The sequence below is a fragment of the Equus przewalskii genome, chromosome 21, assembly GCF_037783145.1.
Source record: "Equus przewalskii isolate Varuska chromosome 21, EquPr2, whole genome shotgun sequence".
Lineage (NCBI taxonomy): Eukaryota > Metazoa > Chordata > Mammalia > Perissodactyla > Equidae > Equus > Equus przewalskii.
Window position 1 is genome coordinate 12,975,722 of NC_091851.1, and position 27,289 is coordinate 13,003,010.

Below are 27,289 nucleotides of genomic sequence, written 5' to 3' on the forward strand. Positions count from 1 at the left end.
TAGTTTTCTGTCATTTACCCTTTCATGAGCTTTGTAGGTAAGTTATGCGTATTCTTTTTTATAAGACTCTCATGTCAGGAACTCAGATATTTACACAGACCTGACATTAATAACTTTCAAACATTATGTAAATATACAACATAAAAGGTGAAATTCTGTTTTTTCACAGGCCCCTAGAAACAACCACTGCCAACAGCATGGCATATGTCCTTCATAGTTTTTCATTTTTTCATGCATACATTTTTAAAAGCAGGATCATATTACACATATTATTTTGCAACTTGCTTTCTTCACTTTATATCTCGTGTCAGCTTTTCAAGTCAACGTATAATTGTCTTCCTTCTTCATTGTAACATCTGCCTAGTATTTCAACACTTTCCCAACCATGGACCTGTCGGTGGACACTCAGATTATTTCTTAGTTCTCTCTAGTACAAATTATGCTGCACATCTGAATACGTAACCCCAGGAGTTACACATGAAATAGCAAGGTCTTCAGTTCATTTTGTTTGCTGCTTGCTGGATTTTCTCCTATCGCATCTTTGGTCTTCAATTGTGATAATGGTGGTAGTAGAAGAGTGGATTTATTGAAGGGTTCAAAGATTATGGAATTATGATTCCCACTGTCTGAGAACTCTGCGTGTGCTCTGAGGTGAGCCCACCTTTGCTATGGGGGCCCCTTGTCCACATCACATGCCATTGACCCCACACTGCCTCACCACTCAAACCATGAGGAGCCAGATGCTTCATTCTACACAGTTCTGGGGGCTGGCACTGGGACAGTCAGCAATACCGACACAGTCACTGCTCTGAAAGGGTCTATAGTCTAGGGAGGATATTAGAGAAGAAAACAGAGGAACAAGAATTTCAGATGGAGATATATGGCATGAAGAAAATGTTACCAGATAATGAGATAGAGAATAACTGGATAGGGTAAGGGAAGGTAATTTTTCAAAATTTGGTAACCCAATCATATCTTATTTGGTAACCCAATCATATGGTTAAAAATTCTAAAAGTATTGAAAATAAGTATAAAAGCTCATGAAAATTGACTTCCCACCCTTGGGCCCTAATCACTCAGTTACCCTCCCTTCTGACAACCAATGGTTCTTGTGGAATCTTTAGAGATAATTTTTATATATGTAAGAAAATGTGTGAAGACATATACAAATATATGTATATATGTACACGTATTTTCCCCCATTTTTACACAAGTGGTAGTATCCATCTTTTTATCTGCTATTCTATCTTGCTTCTTACACTTAATATATTTTAGAGATTATTTCATTTTGGCATATATATTCTTTTTTTCTAATTGCATAGTATTTCACTGTGTGGATGTACTATTATTATATAGCCAGTCCTTCATTGATAGCTATTTAGTTCATTTCCAATGTTTTGCCCAATAATACTGTAATGACTATCCTGGACTTACATCATTTTACATTTACGCAAGTGTGTCTATAGGATAAGTTCCTAGTCATCGATTCACTAGGTCAGAGGGGACTTATAACTTTGATAGATACTTCCAAGTTGTAGCACAGGGGTCAACAAATTTTTTTCCATAGAAGGAGCAAAAGTAAATATATTCAGTTCTACGGTCTATACAATCTCTATTGCAACTACTCAAATCTGCCACTTTAGCACAAAAACAACCATAGACATATAGAAAGGAATCAGCATGGCTTTTTCCAACAAGACGTTGGTTAAAGACATAAAATTTGAATTTTATTTGATTTTCACATGCCACAAAATATTATTCTTTTGATTTTTTTCCAACTGTTTAACAATGTAAAAACTGTTCTTAGCAGTTCAAAAACAGGCATCAGGCTGGATTTGACTCAGACCGTAGTGTGCCGACCTTTGGCACTTACATTCCCACCATCTATACGTGGAAGTCCACGTGTGCCCACATCATTGGCAGCACCAGGCAGTACCAAAATTTTGAATGTGGCCAATTTGCCAGATGAAGTTGCATCTCAGTTTAGCTTCACTTCTTTGCATCTCTCTTTTTATATGTAAAGTAAATCATCTTTTCTTATGAATTTCTGTTTGTGTAGACTGCCTGTTCTAGTCTTTGTTCATTATTTGTTTGATGTTAGTCTTTTTCTTGTAGGTTTGTGTGCCTTCTTTATAGAGTAGAGAAATTAACACTTTGACAAATTGCAATATTTTGCCCAGTTTGTTGTGTATCTTTTGGCTTTGATGTTAGTGATTTTTACCAGATATGAATACTTTATTTTTAATCAATCATTCATTTTATGTCTTATGGGTTTTCTGTCATCGTTAGAAAGACTTTTTCCCCTCTATAATTATAATTTTTGCATTTCCTTGTATTTTTATGGGTTTTTTAAATAACATTTAAATATTTTACTCATTTGGAACTTACCATACCATAAGGGATGAGGTGCTATTCAGTTGTGCTAACCTAATTCATTGAATACTCTTTCTTCACTAATTTTAGATGCAAACTTCATCTTACATTAAATTCCCACATACATTTGGGTTTATTTCTGGACTTTCTATTCTGTTCCAATGGTGTCTGCTTATTCATACACAAGTACCATGCTGTCCTAATTAATGAGGTTTTAGAAGATTTAATAATGGGTGGTCACCCCTCATTACCTCTTTCAGAAAGTTATTAATTATTATTCGTCATTTATCTTTCTACATAAACTTTAGAATCATTCTGCCTACTTTTAAAAAGTAATCTTTTTGTTATTATTGGAATCACATAAAATTTATAGATTAATTAAAGGAGAATTGACATCCTTATCATGTTTTCTTCCTATCTATGAATGTCTTTCCATTTTTTAATTCACCTTTTATGTCTTTCAGGTCATTCGTATCTACTCCCATAATTGTTCAACCATGTCAAAATATTTTTTCTTAAAAAACCTATGAACTTACCTGTAGTAAAAGTACCAGTTTGATTATAAGGGGGGAGTTAAAATTATCCAGGGAGGAAAGCTAGTCTCAGACACCCAGACATGAACCCTCATCAGAGAGAGATGCTATAAAGAATCTAACTCACACTAATGCTTGTAATGCAGAGAGATTTTTCCCCATCATTTACTGAAAAAGAATTGGCACTGATAACATTTGACATAAAAGAATTTCCTAGTGGTAAGAAGATGGATGGATGGATAGCTGGATGGATGGACAGACAAATGCCAGATTATTGAGGGAGTTTGAATCTCTCTGTATGTCTTCCGTCTATTCACCATATGGAATACAGCTTTAATTCAACTCAACAAATATTGATGGAAAGTCAAGACCATCAAAATGGTCTTTTAAGATTTCTTCCAATTCCAGGATTCCACAAAGGCATATGGAAAAACAAAATGTTGTTTGGTTTTCCTTTCTTATTTCTCTTCTTCTCTTTATTAACTGAACAAAACCCAAAGCAAATTTTAAAAATTAAAATTTAGTAAGGAAGAAAGAATGTTGTTCTTAAATGCTTTCTCTACTGTGGTTTGCCTTTAATTGATCTCTCTCCCACTGGATCATAACCCAGCTGGCATAAAATCTTGCTGCAGATAGACAGAAGAAATAAATTACTAAGTTAAACCTCTGATTGAATTTATATTGTCTAGCTAGCCTGTGGAAATGCTATGTGTCATGGAGGACAGGCGAAAGGAGGTGTTGGGGGTAGGGGGGTTTGCATATGTTGGGTGGATATTTTATTTGCTGAATTTTAATGAGGCCATCTTGGTTTCCCTCTGAAAACAGAAATGTGAGCTCAGTTCACTGACACATATTCTCCCTGAAAACCCAGGGCCCAACCCAGAATCATTCCTCTGGTTCCTTCAAATTTGAGCCACTATCATATTTATTAATCTCCTTCACAGCTGTGTTGGAAAATCCTTGGACTAGAAGTAAACTAGCCCAGGCCGAGTTCTATTGTAACTAAAACGCTTCCTCATGCTTCCATTCATATCTCAAACTGTACAATTTTCCTTCCAAAGTCTGCTCTGCATGAGACCAGACCATAGTAACACATGGAAAGAAACAGGAAGAGGTAAACACTGGCTAGCCAAGGACTTTTGTAATGTCCTAGGGTGATTTGTCTTTTGTCTTTCATTAGAAGATCTGAAGCACAGTGCAATGGACTGAATGTTTGTGGCCTCCCAAAATCCGTATGTTGAAACCCTAATCCCAATGTGATGATATTTGAAGGTGGAACTTTTGGGAGGTAATTAGGTCATGGGGGTGGAGCCCTCATTAACAGGATTAGTGCCCTATAAAAGGGACTGCAGAGAGCTCGTTCATTCTCTGCTTTCCACCACGGGAGGATGCAATGAGAAGTCAGCAATCTGCAGCCAGGAAGAGGGCCTCCCCAGAACCTGACCATGATGGCACCTTGAGCTCAGACTTCCAGCCTCCATAATGATAAGAAATAAGTTTCTGTTGTTTATAGGCCACTCTACACAATTTATGGTAATTTCTTATAGGGGCCTGAGCTGACTAAGACATGGGGGTCTTAACTTCCAGTCTTGGTTAGGACCAAGATTGCTTACTGCAAACACCTGCAACTTCTGCTTGTGGACTTTTTTTGTGGAACAAGAGTGTTAGGGAGCTAATACCCTCAAAAGCAGTCCTTAACTAATGATCGAAGGGAATTGGTGGATAAATACCCCCAACTCCCTCACCCCGGGACCAGTCTGAGGCCTACTCTACACTGAGTTCCCTTGTTCCTAGTGGAATTAAGCTCCAGCTGCCCACATTAGCACATACCTTGATAAAATACCCTTTATTCCCTTCCTTTACCTCCCTGTCTCACTTTTCTAACCCCTAACTAGAGTTCCTCAGGATCATCTCCCAAATAAACTGCTCACTCTGGACCCCTTGTATCAGGGTCTGCCTCTGGGGAAACTCAAAGTAAGACAGATCATGTTCCCCAGTACAGCGCTATGTTCACAAATTACTCCTTTAAAAAATAATGACAGTAAGCAAATGGATGAAACAGAATGAACTCACGTAGATTTGTAACAGAGCTGAGAGGAAGGTGAATGCATGATTTGGGAACAGAGAAGTCCCATCTCCCCACTCTGGCACGCTTTTCTTTCCTCTCATTGCTCACTCTTCATTTGCCCAAACCCTCCTATCTAGCAGGATGCTCTAAGCGTCTCAGACATATATGTGCCTTGTCACCTCGGTGCTTTTGTGCATGCCATGCTCCTAACCCAGAATGATTTCTCCACTCCTATTTGATGTGTTTAGATCCTACCAGTCCTTCAAGACCTGTCTCAAGCTTTGCCCCTTCCACGATACCTCTTGTGTCACAACTAAGAGAATCACAGCACTTGTAGCCTGTAATTTGCAACTCACTACTTAATCCTATGCTTTTGTGTAGGCTCTAACTGTTGCACAGGCAGTCGTCTTGTCTCTCTAATTAAATTGGACTTTTCTTGGGAAGAATAATGTCTTGTACCTCTCTAGTCCTCCCAGGGCCTAAGATAGTGTGGCACACACAATTACTTGTCAATGTATGATTTATGCGTTCAAATAATAAAACACAACATGTGTATCACCAATAATAATGAATCATCTTTAATGGAATTCAGAAAGGTCTCTTTCCTCTCATGCAAATGGCACGGGAGACAGAGTTATCTGGAGCCTTCTTCTTGGTGATCTTTTCCAGGGATGTGAAAAAAGACAACAGGCCACAGCAACACCTTGGTTTATACACACAACTTCCCCTGGCTGGTTTAAGACATAATAAAAGATAATGCTTCTTGCTCATAAACAAAAAGTACTTAAATGTAATTTTGACAACATGTGTCCCAGGGGTGATTGAAGTCTTTTTCTCTCTGTTGTGATTGTTGCTGTTATAAATAGACAATCATAAAAGAAATCAAAAGGGGAAACCTTTTAAAGGCTTACTCCAGGGCCTGTTACCCTCCCCACTTTATTTTTCTTAGCCCTAATGCCCAAGGAAAACAAACACTTATCAACGTGCTAATGGTGTTTATTCCCCCATCTGCCTTGGAAGAGCGGCAGTGTGCCAAGCCCAGAGACAATTCACGAAAACACCAAGTGAACCGAGGTCAGCTCCATTGTTGACTGTGCCCACGACTTACACATTGAGGGCCAAGGAAAGGTTTAGGATCCTGAATTTTTTTCTCCACCTCTGCGCCTTTGCAACACTTAGGCAGTTTTCCCCGGACCCAGTGAAGCTCAGATCCCCTCCAATTTGCCTGTGAAGTCATGACTGCCTTTATGCCTCTCTACAAACAGCCTAGTGGAAGACTGTCAAGAAAAAGCAGAATGACTCTTTGCTTCTGCTTTGTTCAGAGTTTTGATTCCTGACTGCTCATGCTGGAGATACCCTCCATGGAACTTTCAGCCATGAGGCTGGAGCCATACCTGTCCCCACACCTTTTCCATGCCATTTTCCTCCATGCTGCACCCAGTAGCTGCTCAGGAGCTGCAAAGAACTGGACTTGCGTTCCACCACAAGGGTTTCATCTTCCAGCAAATCATCCCTTACTAAAGCAAAGTTTAACCATCCTGTTCAGGTGGGAGGTCGCTGAAAGATCCCAAGAGAAGAAACGAGCATTTCCTGCTGTTTTTCTGTCTCTTTTCCAAGCAGCAAAGCATACAGAGGAAGAAGCTCTACTTTCTTCCCTCCTTTCTCCAAGTCTTAGCACTTTTGGCACCTGCACTGGAACACACGCCCAAAGCAATCTTCTCTGCAGCAAGATTACCCTTCAGCATTGACGCAGTTCTTAGGGGCACCTCAATGTATCTGCTGCCCCAGTGGCTCTCACGATCCGCTGCAATGAAACCTCCCTAATCTTGACACTGGACGTCTTCATGATCATTCTAAAAAACAAACAGTAATTAGGAAATGGAAGCTAATTTCCTTTCAGACTGAGTTCAACCCATTTACAAGTGGCTTTCGGTGATTGGAGTGAACATGGAGCCAACCTCTACTTTTGCTAAAAATCCTCTCAACACATAGGATTTGTAAAAGGATAAGGTGAGAAAGGTTTTAGTTACAATCATCCCTCTTGTTTATAAAGAATTATCTTTTTTTTTTTGAGCAACCCTCATGTCCATTATTTTATTTGATTCTCAGAGGAATAGGCAGGATGGCTTCATAGTTAGCGTGCTAGTTGCAGGCCCCTCAGCTTGAATTCCGGCTGGAAATTCAAACTGGCTTCATGACACTGAACAAATCTCCTGCTCCTCCCCATGCCTCTACTTTGTCATCAGCAAAGTATGAATGGTCATCATATACACAGCTTGGAGTTAATTTTTTTGATGTCTTGTACATAGTGACTGCTAAATAAGTTATCATTATCATTATTATCCCAGTATTAGAGCTGAGGAAATAAGGGCTCAGTAGATTCCATGCCTGGCCTAAGCAATTCCTTAAGTGAAAAGGTCAGATACTGTCTTTGTTTGGGTGCCCTGAGAAGCAGACCGTGAGACAAATATTTGTGTGCGAGTAGCTTATATGGGAGGTGAAGAACCAGTAGAATCATGGAAGGAAAGGAAGCCATTAGGATGTGTTCATGAGGTTACCACTGTGGGCAACTGGGCACAATCCCACTTAGGACCCTGTAAGTGATGGTGCAGAACACACCACACACCTCAGAATTGTCCCTCTGAGGGAGAAGGCAGTTGGGGAATTTACCCACGAACTCTATCCCTCGTTGTTGAGGGCTGACCCCGCAGCGAAGACTTCCAGCCTGTCCCATGCAAAGGAGAAGCAGCCTTACAGGAGCAGATGCATTTGGACTTAAGGTTTTAGGAAGCCATCAGCATGCACTAGAGCCATCTGCAAGTGACTTTCTGGTGTGGCCAAAGGATATGAGCAGAGCAATGGCATCAGTGACTACAGGGATACAATGCAAGTCTTAGAGTTCTTTGACCATCTTGGGCTTTCAGACAGAACCAAAGCCAAATGAGCCCAGCCAAGGAAAACATACCCTGAATTACCTCCTCAAGAAGCATACTGTGTGATCTTTCCTGGTAACTCATTCAAAGCCTATCAAACTTTATGACATCCCCACATACCATTGAAATTCCTTTCAGTGAGCTCTTCTCTTCTACATTGGTTTCCAACAGGGAGAAAGAAAGAGTAAAGTTGACAATATATTTTAATTGGTCAAATAAAAAGCATAAGAAAAAGCACCATGACATTGCTTTAGACGCCGCTAGGTCTGTGGAAAAGAAAACGTTCTCTGAGCTGAGATGCTCTACTCTGAAAATGTGATAACCTATTCAAAAATGTCTATTTTCAAATGCGTTGACCCCTCTGCACAGGAGTAACTCCACACATGCTTCCTGGGTCACATTTTTGGAAAAAGCAAAGTTTGAAGCAACTATTGTCAAGTTGACAAGCTTACACTTGAAAGACACAATGCACACCTGAGCCCCTGAAGGCAAGAATCAAACCAAGTTCCCTCACTTTTGTCAGATACCTGCCCTTCACTCCCCTTCACTCCTCTAGGCAGGGCTTTCGTTTCATCTTATTATCCTTCTTTCCAAAGAAAAAAAATCCAAAATCAAGTTATAAAAGCAAGAATTTTCATCCACCATGTATTTCTAAATAAAGAAGGAATAGCAAAGCAAAACAACGAAACTTATCACAACCACTCTCTTTGATTTCTAGCCAAACCCACTAAACATGGACAAGACACAGTTAGTGATGAGGAGATGGTAGAATCTGGCTTTATTTAGAAGGTTGGTTAAGCCCATTTGGAAATAGGCATCTTTGCCTCTTTATATACGGAGGGCTTATTTTCTCTATATTTGGGCAGAGCCCCTGGAGTCCCTGAAAACCACCACCTCTGAGGATGAACTGTGATGTATACCAGAGAAAGTCTTAGTTGAGGTAACTGAGGCCAGAGATCCACAATGAAACTGCACTGTATTATTTCATTTTTCAAACTTACACATGCTCCTACACCCCTTTCATTGGGTGATTTATGTTCCGTTGATTTTGCTACAGGCCTGGAATGTTTACACAAAGGCTTAATAGACATTTACTTTGGAAGTTACATTGTGAGATAGAATCAAGAAATTGGCCCATTGCCGGAGTCAGAATGGGAGGCCACCTGGAAGTTAATGATCATTTTGTGAAGACCAGAGGCATGTAACAGAAGGTTCCAGAAAAGTGGAGACTTCATGTAATAACCACATTGCACTCAGACATAGAACATTGGAATGACTGAGGAGAAAGCCATGTGTAAATAGAGACATCCACAGATAGAAATGTCCAGGATTACAATTACTCAATAACTTAAGATTTTAATATCACATTTTATACTCTGTCTTACAGTTTATATAGGCTTCTATGTCACATCTAAATTAAGGCTCTCCGAAAAGATGCCTGTAATCCCAAATGCCAGATAATCTGCTTTAAATATTTGATTCATGCTGAATTCACCGTTGAGGCAAATACAAAAAATTATGATCCTTACTTTACAGATGTGGGAACTGAGACTCAGAAAGGGTCAGCAACACACATGTTCAAAATTATATGATGTGTAACTGGTAAAAACCACCGTCCCTTTAGCAACCTCAACACATCTCCACAGCTATTTTTTGTTTGTTTTTTTTGAGGAAGATTGACCCTGAACTAACGTCTGTGCCCATCGTCCTCTACTTTATATGTGGGATGCTGCCACAGCATGGCTCATAAATGGTGCATACGTCTGCGCCTGGGATCCAAACCTGTGGACCCCAGGCCGCCGAAGCGGAGTGCGCAAACTTAACCACTATGCCACAGGGCCGGCCCCTCCACAGCTGTTTTGATTAAGCTATTAGTTTTTCTATGACTCAAGAAAACTCACAAATACTTATCAAACAGCATTGACATCACTGAGCTGAGCATAGTGGAGGATTAAAAAAATGTAATCTCTTTGAAACTATAACCTAATTTGAGAGAAAAGTACGTTTCTTTAAACTGCTTGTTTTTACAGGGAGTGAGTAACTCTCTCTGAGGAACTCTCTGTAAGAAACAGGATACGAACAAATCAACAAGTCAACCTATGGTACCTTCTTCCATATGGCATGCTGTGAGGAGGGGTTACTGCTTTAAAGAAGGTTCTTAGAGGAATATTCCATCATAAAATACTTGCTAGACACCTGGAGGAAGGAAAGGAGCAAGCTATGCAGGTATCTGGGGGAGTTCCATCCCTGGGAGAGGAAACAGCAAGGGCAAAGTTCCCGAGGTGGAAATGTGCTTGGCTTGTTCATAGAATTCCAAGGAAACCAACGTGGTTGGAGCAGAGTGTGCAAGGTGATAGATCAGGAAGAGAAGGCATAAAGGAGAGGGAACACGTAGGACAGTATAAGCCATAGTAAGGAATTTGACATTGACTATGAGTAAGATGAGATGAGATGCCTGGGAGGATACTGAGCAGATGAGTGTCATGGTCTGGATTATGCTTTTAAAATGATCATTCTGCCTTCCTTGTTAATAATAGACTATAGAGGGACAAAGGCTGAAGTAGGGATATCAGGCTTGGGAGATGGCAATGGATGTAATGAGAAATGGTTAGAGCCAAGACATACTTTGAAGTAGCTTCCATAAGATTGTCTGGTGAATTGGATGTGAGGTTGGAGAAAAAAAAGAGGAGTTGATGATTGCTCCAAGTTTTTCTACTTTGAGTACCTGGAAGGATGGAGGTACTACAACTGAGATGGGAAAGACCAAGGGTAAAACAGATTGTGAGGGCTAAATAATAAAGTTGGTTTCTGTCCTATAAAGTTTGAGATACCCATTAAATATCCAAGTAGGGATGTTGAAAAGACATTTGAATATATCAATTTGGAGTTTAAGTGAAAGATCTGGACTGGAATTATAAATTTGAACATCATAAAAATATAGATGGTATTTAAAACCATAAGACTGAATGAGATAACCCAGAAAGTGAGTCTAGATGGGGAAAAGGGCCAAGATCTGCACTGGTAGAGTAGGAGAGCCCAACATTTAGAAATTGAGGAAGTCAGGAGGAAACAGCAGAGGACATCAAGAAAGATATGTCAGTGAAGTAGGAAGAGTCATATCCTAGATGCCAAACAAACAAACAAAATATTTTGAAAAAGAGGGCATCAAGATAAATGACAGCATATGTACACACACACACACACACACACACACACAAAAGACATGCAAGAAAGTTGATAGCAGCTTTATTCATATACCCCATAATGGGAACAACCCAAATGCCCACCAGCAGGAGAATGGATAAACAAATCATGCTATGGTCAAACAAGGTAATGCTACTCAGCAATGCAGAAGAAGGGACTATTACTACCCACAACAACATGGGTGAATCTCCAGACATAATGATGAACAGAATAAACCAGACACAAAAGAGGACATCCTCTCTGATTCCATGTATATGAAGTTCAAGGAAAGACAAAACTTCTCCATAGGGATAGAGGTCAGAGCAGTGGCTCCCTCTGGTTTAAGAGGGTTAGGTATTGACTAGGAAAGGAGTCCAATCAAACTTTCTAGAGAATAGAAATGTTCCCTATCCTGATGCAGGTGGTGGTTACACCGATATATACATACATAGAAATTCATCAAGCTATAGCCTTCAAATTGGTGTATTTTACAGTATCCAAATTATGCCTCAATAATAATACAAGGGGTGGGGGAAAAAGGGCGCAATAATGGTATAGAATAGAAGAACAAGAATGGAATCAATGGTCTTTGCCCTTGAAGAGCTTATTTAGCAAAACAAAAATAGAAAAGCATAGATTTCCTTTTGAGAACATGAGAACTGCATAGTTATGTGTTTTACACTCTTTTCTACAGAACCTCCTCTTTATCCACTCCCATCATGCCCACTTCAGCCAATGGTGGCCACCTCTGCTTGGCAACTGGACTCTACATACCTTACTAGAAATAGGAGAAAATGTTGAACAAGTTGCCTTGGTAACCAGAGCTTTGATATGGCTGGCCCTTTGGCTCTGTCCTCCTCCATGTCTTGCCTTCCTGGTTCCCACCACTCCCCCAGATGCTGTTTGCCTGAACCTTCCACCATCTCTCTGTTAAACCTCCAGGGATTAGACTGCCCCACCCACCAAATCTTTCTTTTTTGGACTCTGACCTACTTCTTACTCTGAACTTGCATAATTGTTTGCATCAAATTTTTAGCAGGCTTCAGGGTTTCTAACTCATGATCTTGCTTGAATCTCTAATCCCTGCCACTTCACTGTCCTCTGATAGGACATCCCTGATAGATTTCCCTTGGCAGCTACTAAAATGCCTTAATACCTGGAGAATTCTTCCCTCACCCCAAACCTTTTAAGTTAGATGAGATTTATCAGGCTGTTAATCATTGAAAGCAAAACTTCATAATCAGGGTTTAGAATACCCTCCATCAGAAAACAGAGAAGGGAGAGGGGTTTCTACCATGAATAAGATCACAAATTGGACACATACTTACTTCCAGGTGGAAGCTCGTGCCCAATGGCAAAATGGGCTCCGGCTGGCAAGACTGTTCTAACTTGAACAGCTTGCTTAGGCTGCCAACTTTTTGTTTTCAAAGAACCAAGAAGATGATACCTCATAGGCAATTCTCTAAGAAGTCACTTTTGGGAAGAATTAAATTACTTAGGAGGCAACATGTGATCCCTTACCAGGACATAGCTCCCAGGTTGACCCATGCCCAGCTCTGTACACCACACCATCCTATTCCCAGCTCCCTGTCCAGGCTCCTGGGATGGTCACAGGGCAGCAGATCATAACAGTGGTGTGTTTGGCTGATTTCACTTTTCCACAAAGAGGTGGAGTTAAAGGAGAATGTGGCTTGTGGTTTAGACCAAATATCCGAAACCAAAGCTCAGTAGTGAGAGGCAAGGGGTGGGAAAAGCTGGTGAGGTTTCTGCAACTTGTGTTACTGGCCTTGGCTGATTCCCAGGACCAGCACCATGAACCTGTGATTCATGCAGTCATGCAGCACCTCATGCTTAGAAGGACCCCACATTTGGTTTAATGTTTTGCTGTTGCCATCTTGAAATTGCTAATAATTTTTCCCACATTCTCATTCCACACTGGCACCTGTGAATTCAGCCCTGAGAGTTTTAGTTCAGTTATCAGCAGACTAAACATCACTGGTTATTTTTAAATACGCTACCTTGAGCCTTCTCTGCAGTAGATTCAAGTTGATAACCTGAGAGGCAAAGATCCATATTCAAATATCTATGGAAATCACAGCTTTCGATGTGTAACTGCAGGAAGATAGGTCAGTTGGATTTCCAGACTGAGACATTCTCCACCAAAACTGGAAAAAAATAAGGAAGTCTCTACAAATTGAAGGTTAAGATCATAGCTAAAAATGTATTTAAAAGTAAAACTTCAAATAAAACTTTCACCCCTGGCTTGGAGACGGCATTAAACATATACTTATTGCTATGAAAATATTTCATCTGTCATAGTGCCGATGGCTGAAAAATACATGCAGCCTGAAAAATCCCCAATCCATTGTTGATAGAGGTAAGATTGAGAACGTGGCTGAACTGCATTACAAACCAACTTCTGGCAGTGCTACAATGAAGCAGAGAGAGGAATCTGGGTAATCCCCTAAATGATAATTACTTCTCCCCTTCCCTCCCCAAAACTAAAGGATGTGTTTCCAGAGAGGCCCATCTGATCCCTTACTATTTCTCCAAATTTCTCTGTGTTCTCAGATCAAGCCCTTCTGAACACTCTCCTTCTCTGTAAAGTCTTCTCTAGCTGTTAAAAAGCAATTTAGAGTTTTTTTCCCTATACTCTCTCTCCTCCTTTCAATAAATCTCTGAGCATGGAAAGACTCCCCTGGCCCTTGTCAGCATCAGAGCTGAAGGGGGCTGGGGCAGAGTAAACAGAGAAGGCGGGCCTTGGTAGCTGGGCTGGTGCCTCGCTGCAACCCGTTATATCACCCACAGTGTGCCCCCTGTCAGGGAATTCACACCGCAGCCTTCCCAGTGCCTCCATTCTCCTCCAGGTCTGTTTCCTCCCCTGCCCCTTCACTCTCAAAGATGACCTCTCCACCTACTTCCCTGGGAAAATTGAGAACATCTGATGAGAACTCCCACAAGTTTCCTCCAGAACTCCTTAAGTTTTCTTTGGATCATCACCCAAACTTTCTTCCTTCCCGCCCATCTTGGAAGAAACTTTCCCTGCCACATGGACAGGTTAACCCCTTCACCTGCCTCTTCTTCTTTGGGTGCCTGCATCTCATGACTATGGTCTCTGTTTTCCCCCCCTCCACTGACTCTTTGTCCAATTCCCCAACAGATGCTCAAATCTTCTCATCCAAAAGGAAATCAACACACAAACACTGATAACACCACCCTTGATCTCCTCTCCAATCCCTAGTCTTCCTTTTTCTTCCAGTCTCTCTCCTAGTCTTCTGCTTCCTCTTCTCTCTTTATCCCTCAATAAAACAAGGTATTGTCTGAACACCATCCAGCACAAAATTTAGAAGGGACCAGATAAATGGGAGTTCATTCTTCAGTCTCATGAATCTTGGCTCTTCCTTTCTCTGTCTTTTGACATTGTCTTCTCAAAGTCAAGCAAAATGAAAGGCCTTGGTTTGCTGCCCACCCTGCTTGCATTCCGAGCAGCACTCTTGCCTCTCAAGATGAATCCTCCTCTTCTTTGGCTGCTGTGATGTTGATTTCTTTCCAAATTTTCCTACTGCCCATTTGAAGTGCCCTTCACTGTTTTTTCCCTATTCTTTGTCCGTCACTTAATGTAGATAATTCTGCAACATAGCAGCCTCAGCCTGTTCCCTGCTCATTGCACTGCCTATCTTTATCCCATGATGATTCTCATTGGCTCCCATCTTCATTGTATGTTTCCCAAAGGTATACCCCTACTTCTGATCCACTCCTAAATTCCAGATCACATCTCTGACACCTGCTAAACACCCCCAGCCAACCTGCCTGACAACCTTCTAAGGAAGCTATCCCACTGGCTCCTCAAGCCGTAGTTAACTAAAACGGAACTCATGTGACCCAAGGAGCCATTTTGCATAACTTCCAGGAAGCTTTTTGTATGATTCTTTCTGGGGGCAGGAACTGGTGTCAGACTGAATCTCAATAGACCTGCAGTCTATTGACTGCAAAAGAAGATTTTTATGGCTAGGGGAAGAGTGTGAAGTAGAGGACAATGACAGATCCTGACCCAAAGAAGCAAAGTTGCACATATTTCTGTGTTTGGCACTGAATGTTGCCTCTTGGTCCTCGCAAAGTTTACACTGTGCAAGACACTGATAACAGATAGAGACATCACCAAAAAATTAGACAAATATTGCTTGTACACCTAGAGATAGAAACTGAAGTACTTATTTTGGCTTCAAGTCAAGGCACAATGGCATTGCATGAAGCAGGAAGTGATGTGGGCGTCTAGCTTGGGCACAGTGGATCAAGAAAAGCTGTGACCTCTTTTCCACTTATTGTTCAAACTGTAAATGCTTTACTTCCATAAATTAAATGGCTCATGTGGACTCTGTCCCTCCGATTATTTGTGGGTCTGTTAAGCATCTCTCTGCGATCAAGACTCACTTGTATTTTTAGTGTAAGTACCTGGATCTGCTTTCCCAATCACAACATCCCCAAATCCCAAGGAGCTCTGTGAGCAATGGTCTCCTGAAAGACACTGATGTTAACATTTCCCTCACTGAGTTAGAAAAGTTAAGAAGAGTTAATAAATTTTTGGCTATGCTTGTGTCCCACCTTCCACTCCCACTAGAGGGGAAAAAAAGTATCTCTTTTGAACAAAGGAGAGTGAAGAAAAATGCCCTTCCTCCACCAGGAGCCTGGACTCCCCATCCAGGGCCTCCCGCTAATTCCAGGCCTCACCCTGAAATCAGGGAGGCCTGGGCCCTGGGGATGTTCACCACCCCTCTCAGCATGATCTGCGGCGTTCACAGCTTCTGAGTATCTTAATCTATTCCATATTCCAAGAGGCTCTCTGAAGGGAAAGGTAATCATTCTCAGTCACTTCACGCTTTCTTTCCCACTCACATCCGCTTGGAATTGAGAGCAAGAGGGAAATGGAGTTCTGCCCTCCCTGGTGCTGCATGGCTCCTTGGCCTTGGTTAATCAAGGCCATTGCTGTGGCAGTAAGCCATGTACACGGTGGCCTGTCCAGAAGAAAGCAGGGAGTTATGGAATTGCCTTCTCCCGGCTTAAAAACAGTATCTGATCAAAGCCATACCACAGCTGTTAAAGAAATAGAACAAGAAAGAGCAAACACCCTTAGGTGTGAACAATTATAGGGAAGACTGCATGGAGAGAAACACAATTAAGCGATTTCATTACTTTGCCCTAACTACCATTTTGTATCATTTTTAATTCAAAACCGTGTCAGCTTTCAGGTTCATCCACCAATGAGTAAGATGGAATTAAGAGCAGACAACCCATTTGTGAAATTTTCAGGGCTTAAGATAAAGCAAGTACTGTTTTTCCACCACACTTAGCCATTTGCCTAAATACTAAACCTAGATTTCTTAAGTCTACCATATTCAATTGAACAGGAAGCCCTAAGTCTACTTCTAGGATGTCTACTAAATCCAGCCTCTGGTCCCCTCCTTCAACACTACCTTTTTAGTTCAAGGCACAAAGATAGTGCCTTGAACTAAAAAGGTCGTGCCTTGAATTGAATATTGACTTAAATATTACAACTGATGGTCAACTAGGCTCTCTGCCTCATACCACCCATAGTTCATTTAAGAGGATTTAAATATTTAAATTACCTTCTGAAGGCTTCCCATTGCCCTTTGAATGAAATCTAAGCTTCTCACCTAGCCTGCATAATTTTCCTTCAGCTGTCCCCTTCTGCCATCTGCACCCTCATGCCCTGGCACTCTCTCTTTGCTCACTATGCTTCATCCACACTGGCCTCCCTTGCTGTCCTCGCATGACACATGCTCTTTCCCATTGTCTTAGGTTGGGTTTCCTAGTAGCAGAGCCTGAGATGGGGATTCTTAAGTGTATGGTTTACTGAGGGAGGATCTCAAGACAAAACTGAGAAAATGAGGGAAGCAGAACATAGGATGAGAGGGAGGGAATCAAAGATGTGATCTCCACCGGAGACTAGGCTCAGCCTGACAATCTCATAGCCCCACTTGAGCAAAGGGGCTGGCATCTCGTACCACCCTATCGATCAGCCATTAGCTGTGGTCCATCCCCAAGGGAGGACGTAATCTCAGGCATTCTTCTCCAGCTGAGGGTAATTGCAGTTATGAGCAGATAGCAGCCAACACTCCCAGCAGCTAGGGCATGGGTTCCTTGGCCCAGGGAAGGGGACCTACGCAAAGCACCAACAGTTATACTAGACTCCTGTAAAGAACTTGTTTTAGCTATTCCTTCTGCCTGAAACACTCTCCATCCAGATCTTCATGTGTCTAGCTTCTCATATCATTTGTATCTCAGTTCAAATGTCATCTTTTCTGAGTGGCCATGCCTGACCATCTAGCTAAAGTGGCCATGCTGCTCTCCCACTTAGTCTCATTATCCTATAATATCATTTTTCACTATCCAAAATAATATTTATTTCATGTTTACTTACATGTTTATTGGCTGTCTAACCTACTAGAACGTAAAGTTCTTGAGAGAACGGACCCAGTCTTGTTAACCTATATAGTGGTAAAGTCAAAAGATTCTGGAATCAGACATCCTGGTTCAAATTCTGACTCCACCATTTACTAACTATGTAAGTTTGAGAAAGTTAACTTCTTACAATGCCAGATTAATAGGGTTATTGGGAGGGTTAAATGAGTTAATGCAAGTAAAGTACTTGGAATAGTGTCTGATACATGTTAATCACTCAGTAAATGCTAGCCTACAAGATGCCTGTTGAATGAAACAAAATGGACAAAATAATTCTTTGGCAACTCAAGTTGTCATCTTGCTTTGCTTATATGATACGCATAAAAGGCCAGTGGCATTTCTCTAATTATTACCCTTTAAGTCTACACAAATTCTTATTCCCTTTTGCAGCCATCAGTAGGCATCCAAAATACCCAAATTATTTTTTTTGTTTCTTGATGATGCTTGAATGTAGTCAATACTCCCATCGTGACTGTGCTCATTGCAAGTCTGTAGATTCAGAGGTTCAATTTCCTGGGCCACAGCATGCTAAATCTTGAAGGCAAGGCCCTCATTCCTCAACCATAAACAGTCACTGTTCCAACAACCCTTGCCCATCGCTACCCTCAGGCCAACCCTGCCATGTGATTAAATAAACTGGCTGCATCAAGAGGAAAGGAAGCTTTCAGTAAGCTTCAGCCACCAAATGAGCTGTGGTTTTGTCTGTGGCCTGGATGAAATGGGTAAAGGAGCAATTAGTTCAACTCTCCTCTGAAAGAGAGGTTTTATGGGAAGTAGGAAACAGGGGCAGTCATTCAACGAATATAAACTGACCACTTTCTGTGAGCAGGCTCTGTAGGGGGCAGAAAGATGAGCCATGACACAGGATGAGATGAAGCATTCAAGATCCAGTGCAGAAAGCAGTTGTCACGAGGTGGGGATAATTTTACTCACCTAAATTCTTCTTAAGGAGGCTACTGTATTTGTTTGGATGAAGAAGTCTGACAAGATATTAAGGATTTATGGAAAGACACCAAGAACCAGTTTAAGCTATTGAACTACTGTGGGGAAACCAGACAATGTGTTTGCCCTTGAGGGAGGAGGAAGAGAGCAATACAAAAGAAAGGAGCAGCTAGAGGGCAGAGAGAAGCCAGAGAGGTCATTAACAGCTGTCCACTCGTCATTGAACCCAACCTTCAGTATGGTGCCAGATTCAACAATGCCTGGTATGAGAGGAGTTTTTGTAGAAAGCACTGAAGGGTTGGGGTTTCCAGACGAGCTGACTTGAGGTTTTACAGAGACCACACCCACCCTGTGGGCTAGAGGACATGGTGGGGCTGAAGGAATCTCAGGAGAGCATTGGCCTTTGCAGGCCATGACATGGGGTTTGTGCCAAGTTAACCCAAATCTCCAAAGAATTGGGAAGGCTCAGCAAACAGGAAGGCTCAGCAGATACCTCCATACTCTAGTACTCAAGCAAAAAGTACAGGGCAAATACCCACATCTCAGTGACAATCTCCATAGCCTTGTTTTCAAACATGGCCTAGGATCTTCGTCATATGCCCAAACCTAAGATAATGAACCATTCTAAGCAGAGACTGAAGTTTCAGAAGTCGCACGAGGAGGCAGGCCCGTGGAGATTGTCCAGCATCTCTTCTCCTTCTACATATTCTTCCTGGGTGATCTCACTCATTCTCTTGGTGTCAAACCCCATGTGTAGTCTGAAGAATCTTCAGCCCAGATCTCTCTAGAACTGCACTTGGCATGCAGTAGCCACTAGCCATCTACAGCTATTAAGCTCTTGAAATACAGCTAGTACAACTAAGTAACTGAATATTTAAAATTTCATTCAATTTTAATTTATTTAGACTTTTTAAAAATGATACTCAATTCCGTTATTGGACTTGCAATTATGTTTGGAACAATTTAGACATGTGAATCTATGTTGTCAACTATAAATGAAAATTTAGCGTCCAAATTGAGGTGACTGTAAGTGTAAAAATAAACACTTGATTTAGAAGATTTAGCATGAAAAAAGTGTCAAGTTTTTTTGGGGGGGTGAGATTAGCCCTGAGCTAACTACTGCCAATCCTCCTCTTTTTCTGAGGAAGGCTGGCCCTGAGCTAACATCTGTGCCCATCTTCCTCTACTTTATACGTGGGATGCCTACCACAGCATGGCTTGCCAAGCGGTGCCATGTCCGCACCCAGGCTCAGAACTGGCGAACCCTGGGCCGCCGAGAAGCAGAACTGTGAACTTAACCGCTGCGCCACCGGGCTGGCCCCTCAAGTTTTTATTAATGATTTTTTTCAGCTTTACTGAGGTATGATTCATAAAATTGTTAAAGTGTGCATCGTGGTGATCTGATACACATATACATTGTGAAAGGATTCCCAGCATCTAATTCATTATGACAGCCATCACCTCACATATTTACCTTTTTACGTGTGTGTATATGAGAACATTTAAGTGCTATTCTCTTAGCAGATTTCAATTATACAATACAGTGTGATCAACTATAGCTACCATGTTGTACGTTAGATCCTCAGGCCTTATTCATCTTATATCTGAAAGTTTGTACCCTTTTACCAACCTCTCCCTATTCCATCCCCTCCCCGCCCCCATCTCCAGCCCCTGGCAACCACTTTTTTACTTTTCAACTCACTGTGCCTGTGTGTTTGACCTAATGCAGTATTTGTCTTTCTCTGTCTGGCTTACTTCTTTCAGCATAATGCCTTCAAAGTCCATTCACGTCGTCGCAAATGGCAGGATTTCCTACATGCTGAAATGATAATATTTTGGATATATTTGGTTAAATAAAAATAATAATAAAACAAATTTCACCTGTTTCTTTTTAGTTGTTTTCCTGTGGCTACTAGAGCACTTAAAATTGCCTAAGTGGCTTGCATTATATTTATATCAGACAGCACTGCTCTAGAACCATGCCACATCTCCCTTTGGGTCTTTCACAAGTCCCTCAAACTAACATATCCAAAATTAAACATCATCTTTTCTTCCCCACCCCACCACCAATCTCTTTCTCCTCTTGCCTGAATACCTTCATTCATCAGATTACACTGGAAAAAATCTGGGAGTTATTCTTGACACTGCAAAGTCCATACCACCTTCAATCCCAGATGGTATTGGTACCCACTCCAGGAGGGCAGGGCCAATGTCTGTCTAGCTCACACTTGCATCCATCCCCTGCAAAGTGCAGCGTGCAGTCAGCTCTCAATAAAGACTTTCCAAATTAATGAATGAGCAAATGAATGAATGGATGACTCCCTTGGGCATGGTTGAGAATGCAAAGCACACCCAACACAGTTAAGCAGAGAAGAGACATTCCAATATGCTCCCCTGGAGCTGCCAGCCTCGAGGAAGAGAGGGTAAACAGAGTCCCACTTACAAGGCCATGGAATAGAGAGATGAAAATGAAGCTCTAGCAGCCCTGTATGCAGAGGGGGTTGGAGACAACCAAAGTCTTCTGGAACTGCCCCATAGATTAGGGAGGTTTTGAGGTTTTATAGCTGCCTCATTGAACCACGCCCTATTCAGCTTTGTGATGTGACCTCTTTGTAGTGAAAAGCTGGAAGAGAAATTATAAAGACAGCAAATCTAAGTCAGCAGAAGCCACGGGTGGCTTAAGCAGGGAATGAACAGCCTCTCCAAGTATCGATGGAACCAAAGCAACGATCAGTTAAAAGGTGCAAGTGAAAAATGAGCTGTAGAAAGTCGGGCTCATTCCAGAACAATTTAGGCACATGAATTTACTTTTTCCATTCTTAAACTTTTCAACTAATGCAAATTTAGCATCCAAATTGAGATGTGCTGTAAGTGTAAAATAAACACTGGATTAAAAGATTTAGGCCTAAATGCTACCCGGAACAACAACAGTAGCAGTGAAATAGCTAACATTTAGATAGATTTATATGGCACACACTGTGTGCCAGAAGCTACTTTAAATATTCTCTCTTCTCTCTATCTCTTGCTCTCTTTCTGGATGTGAATGTATATGTGTGATTTATATATATATTTGTGTATGTATACATATGTGTGTGTGTTAGCTTTAATTCTCATAGCAACCCTATAAAGTTGTAATCATTATCATCCGCATTCCATAGATGAGGAAAATAAGACATAGATGTAGGATTCAAACCCAGGCTTTCAGTTGCAGAGTTTGCATTTAACCATTAGGTTATTCTATCAATCACGGATCAGTCATGGGCAGGATAGAATCCTAACTTCAGAGGCACTGGGTCAGACTTAGGGCCCATCTGCCCAGTGTTCTGTATCTGACAGCTTTATCCAAGGATCATGTTTGGGACAAGGAGAAGAAGCGGGCATTCTCCTCCCTGATTCTAACCACATTCACTCCAGCACAGGACGAGTGGATTTTTTTAAGCTCTCTCTTACCTGTGTTTCTATGCATCCTAGCCTCTTCTTGAGAAGAGGACTTCTCTTCTACTCTTTGCTACTCTTGCAAAATTAGAAGCCATTAAAGAAAATTGGTATGTTTGGAGGGCATCAATCCTGAGTTAACTGAGGGTAGGGGTTGAGCCTTCCATTTCTGCCTCCCTGGGCCTTCAACTGAGGAATGAATCCAGCTAAGCAAGCATAACTCTGTAAGAAAGCATGAAAGAGGGCCCTCAATTGGCAAGGTTGGGGGCAAGGACAGGGCTGGGAGCATGGGTGAGCTGACATTGTCGTAATCCTTACAATCTTGCCCAAAATTAGACCTGCAACAAGTAAATAAACAGAACCACTGTCACATCCCCCAATCAAGTCATTCTCAGTTTGGGAAGGCATATTGTGTCAATATCTTTTTCTTCCTATTATATAACAAATATAATATCTGCAATAGTTTTAGAAAAACTAAACACACAAAAAAGCCAAGTGCAAAATGGAACCTCTGGCAAAGCCACTATTCCCAGATCACACTTTTGGGAAAGAGAGACACAGAAGGGACATGGTGTCCATCTTCAAACATGTGAAGGCGGATTGTGTGGCAGAGAGATTTCCTCTTTTTCTCATTACGCCACAGCAAAAATCAGTGGGAGATCATTTAAGGAAGATATCAAGTCAATAAAAAAGAACTTTCTCTAGGCATTACAGCCAGTCAAAAATTGAGCCATCTCCCTTGAATAGTTTTAAATTTCACTTGAGAGAAGTAAAGACCTCAACCAGAGATCCCTGATCATCCATATTAAATTGAGTTTGAAACTGATGACCTCTAAAATCCCTTCCAATTCTAAGATTCTATGTTCTTAATAAACTAATATATTTTTATTGAGATATAATTTACATACCACAAACTTCACCACTTTAAAGTGTACAGTTCAATTATTTCTAGTTTATTTGCAGAAATGTGCAGCCATCACCTTTGTCCAATTCCAGAATATTTCCATCACCCCAAAAAGAAATCCCATACCCATTAGCAGTTGCTCCCAATTCCTCCTCCGTCAGCCCCTGGCAACCACTACCCTACTTTCTGACTCTATCAATTTGCCTATTCTGGACATTTGATATAAATGGAATCATTTAAAATATGGCCTTTTGTGTCTTGCTTCTTTCACCTAGCATAAGGCTTTCAAGATTCATCCATGTTTGTAGCATGAATCAGTACTTCATTCATTTTTATGGCTGAATAATATTCCATTGAACAGACATACCACACTTTGTTCACCCATTCATTTGCAGATAGACACTTGGGTTGTTTCCATTTTTTGCTTATTCTGAAGAATGCTTCTATAAACATTTGTGAACAAGTTTTTGTTTAAACATATGTTTTTAATTCTCTTGGGTATATACCTAAGAGTGGAATTGCTGGGTCATATGGTAATTCAACTTTTACCTTTTTGAGGAACTGGCAGGCTGTTTCCTAAAGTAGCTGCACCATTTCACATTCCTACTAGCCATGAAAAGTGTTCCCACGTTTCTAAATCTCAGCCAACAGTTGTTATTGTCTGTCCTTTTGATTATAGCCATCCTAGTGGTGTAAAATTGTATCTCCTTGTAGTTTTGATGTGCATTTACCCACTGACTAATGATTTTGAGCATCTTTCCATGCATTTATTGGACATTCATGTACCTTCTTTGGAATCTTTGGAGAAATGTTTATTCAGATCCTTTGCTCATTTTTTAGTTGAGTTGTCTTCTTATTATTGAGCTGTAATAGTTCTTTATATTTTCTGGAAGATCACTAAGATATCTGATTTTCAATATAAGTGAATTATTTTGAAACCTGGGAAAACTAGCTAACTTCCTAGGCAAAAAAAATAGCAAAGTTGAAATAATTTGAGACAGAAAAATCTAACATGAATAGCCAAGGAAGAAACTATGAACTTTTATAAAGAGTTACCTCCATTTCTTCCCTAAGCCCCTACCTTATCTAAAATCCCAAAAGGCACCAGGATCAGCTGGTTTCAAGGGTGAATTTTTCAAAAGAGCTTTCTGAAAACAAAGAGATTTTTCCCTGTATATAACATGTTCCAGAGTCTAAAGAAAGGAGACTTCCTAATTTTCTTATGAACAGAGCGTAAAACTGAACCAAAATGTGAGAAAAACAGCTTAGGAAAAAAATTATAGAACAAACTTATTTATATATATTGATGTAAAAAAACTCATAAATTACATATTAATAAATGCAAGTTGGCAATGCATTAAATGAATAACAAATCATGACCTATGGGAATCACAAGATGATTCAATTGTGAGGAGTCAGTCAACATAATTTAAAATGCAAATGGCTAAAAAAACTCGATATATTCAGAAAAGGCATTGAATAAAAACAACAATTACTTCCATTTCTAAAAAAAACTCCTTAGGACCTGTAAATTGAACAAAATACAATAATACCACCTCACATCCCTATATAGACTAACATTAAACCGTCTGCAACTATGAAAAAGATGACAAAGATGTAGGGAAACAGAACTTTCATATACTCCTAGTGGGAGTTTAAATTGGTCAAATCATTTTCAAGAATAATTTGGCAGTATCCAGTAAAATTGAAAACCTACACACTGTGAGTGAGAAATTCCACTCCTGGGTATACATCCGAGAGAAATTCTTGCATAGGTTTATAAACAGACAAGTCCAATTATTTCTATTGTAAGGTGCTTTGAAATAGGAAAAAAACTCTAAATTATATCAATAGGAGAACATATAACTTATATTTGATTTATTCATGCACTAGAATACTATATAACTGCTAAAACAATGTAACTATATTTCATCATGTAATTAGAGCTCCACACAAAACGTTAAGTGGAAAAGAAAGTTTCAGATGAAACACACCTTGACATGCGTGATCGATTTCCAAACACGAAAATGAGCATTAAATATTTTTCATTGAGACGTACTTATGTATATAGGTGTACTAAAATGGAGTGAAAAAGCTACATCTCAGTTCACACTTTCCTCTGGGTTTGGGGCACGAGGAACAAACCGCATGTGGAGGACGAAGGAAACGTCAGCTTCCTCTGCAAAGCTTTACTTCTTTCATTTACATTAGGACAAAGCAAACAGGGCAAAATATTTCCAATCCTCAATTCTGATTGGTGGGTATGTGAATGTGTGTCATTACTCATTGTACTTTTGGGTATTTTTAAAATTTCTCACAAGAAAAAAGAATCCCTTAGTAAAGTAAGAACAGAAAGAAAGTCCCTTAATATGATAAAAATATGTATATTTCAAGACAAAAGTCAGCACCATTCTTATTGGTGAAACTCTACAAGTGTCTACATCAAAATGATTTTTAAAATAAGGATGTACAACCATTAATTAATATGGGTCTAGGGGTTCTAGTTATTAAAGTAATTAATTGACCAAAATTCAAGTGTGTATGTCTATGTATATGAGTGTGTATCCATGTGAGTGTGTATATGTGTGAAAGAGTGTATGAGTGTATATGTGTATGTGTATATATGTGTGAATGTGTATACATGTGTGTAAGCGGGCACATGTATGTGAGAGCTTGTATGTGTGTGCATGTATATACATGTGAGAGAAAAAGTATAGATCTTCATCAACTTTATGATGGAGATTTCATCCCGATAAACCCATTGTAAGTTAAAAATATCCTAAGTAGAAAAATGCGTCTAATACACCTAACATATTGAACATCACAGCTTAGCTCAACCTACCCTAAATGTGCTTAGCACACTTACTGATTTCTTGGCCAAAATCATCTAACACAAAGCCCATTTTATAATAAAGTGTTGAATATCTCATGTAATTGACTGAATACTGTACTGAAAGTGACAAACAGAACGGTTGTCTGGGTACAGAACGGTGGTCAGTGTATGTGTTGTTTACCCTCGTGGTCGTGTGGATGACTGGCAGCCGCGGCTCCCAGCACCTTCCCAGAGTCACGGGTATCACACTGCACATCGCTAGCCCAGGAAAAGGTCAAAATTCAAAATTTGAAGTACCATTTCTACTGAATGCATATTGCTTTTATACCATCAAAAAGTCGAAAAGTTGTAAGTCAAATCATCGGAGGTCGGAGACTTTATATATGTGTGTGAGAGTGTGTGTGAGTGGGTGTATATGTCTGTCTGTCTACAAGTGTATAGAAATATATGAATGTATGTATGTGTGTATCTGTGCATAAGTAATTATATGTGTGTGTATGTTTGTATGTGTATAGGTGTGTGTATATATGTACGTGTGTGAATGCATGCATTTGTGAGCATGTACATATGCATAAACACATGAGATAGGAGGAAATAGATATCAGGTGTTCCATATGTGTTTATTCTGTCTTTTCAAGTAGATTTTATGCTTATTAAGGTCTGAAGCTGTGACTCATATTTCTTTTGGAATTCGCACATAGTAGAATTGAATTTGGCACCAGTACCCCTCAATTTCCATAGACCAGCAAGAATTCACAGACCAAACTGCAGGGCTGTTTTTTGCTCAGTACAAGATAGTTTACAGTCAGAATAAAAAGTAGGAAATAAAGCCCTAGAGATAAGTTTATTTTAAAATTTTATAAATATAGACATAGTTACTCCATTTTCTGGAATCCACAGCAAATAATGTACCAAGAACCTACAATTAAATTACCTGCATGTATTTCACCATCTCAAAAATCACTAAAATTAGTTAAGGAAAGGTAGAGAAGATGCTATGCTGTAGATGACCTGCTTTGTTAGCCAGAATAACAGAAGAGAATCCATCAGGTGGACCTCACCTCCACTCTGGGCAAGTGGATAACTCACTCATTAGGTGAAGGTGGGGGATTCCGTTCATGGATCTTTTATAGCAGGAGAGGGAGGTGGTGGTGGTGGTGATGGATGTGGCCTTCTGGTCCTGTGTGGGAAAGCTGTAAACTCACAGGTTCAGGCCCCAGGACAGGAGGGTGAGGTCCAGAGGAGCGTCATAGCCCAGGCCTGAGCAGACACGCTGAGCGATGCATCCCATTGACAAGGAGACACAGCCACGGCTTTTGTTCTGCAAGCCAGACAAGGCAGCCAGAGCAGGAGAGCCATCCAAAAGTGAGAGACCATTTCCTCACAAAAGGAGAGGTTAGTCTCTTATTTTCTTTTCCCCTGGAGGCTGAGTCAGGCAGGAAAGCAACACCCTAAGGTCAGATCTAAGTTGAAGAGTTCCATTCGGGTTCATTTCAACAGGCTGCAAGACACGCACAGCCCAGGTGGCAACAAATCAGAAGATCCACAGCAGCAGAAGGAATGCCTTATTCCCAAACACTGCTTGGAGCCCGAGAACAGTCTCCT

The 27,289-nt window shown here is 40.6% G+C and overlaps 1 long non-coding RNA gene across 2 annotated transcripts; it reads right to left on the reverse strand.

The window, feature by feature from the left end:
* Nucleotides 1–5,536: 5,536 nt before the first annotated feature.
* LOC139078162 (uncharacterized) lies at nucleotides 5,537–27,256 on the reverse strand. Of its 2 annotated transcripts, XR_011530975.1 has the most exons (4): nucleotides 26,774–26,888; nucleotides 20,215–20,331; nucleotides 13,109–13,255; nucleotides 5,537–6,827 (listed from the first exon to the last, which is right to left on the reverse strand). It is a non-coding gene; the product is annotated as an uncharacterized lncRNA (long non-coding RNA). The 2 variants fall into 2 exon arrangements; XR_011530976.1 differs by lacking the exons at nucleotides 13,109–13,255; nucleotides 20,215–20,331 and having other exon boundaries at nucleotides 26,774–27,256.
* Between the last annotated feature and the right edge of the window lie 33 nt (nucleotides 27,257–27,289).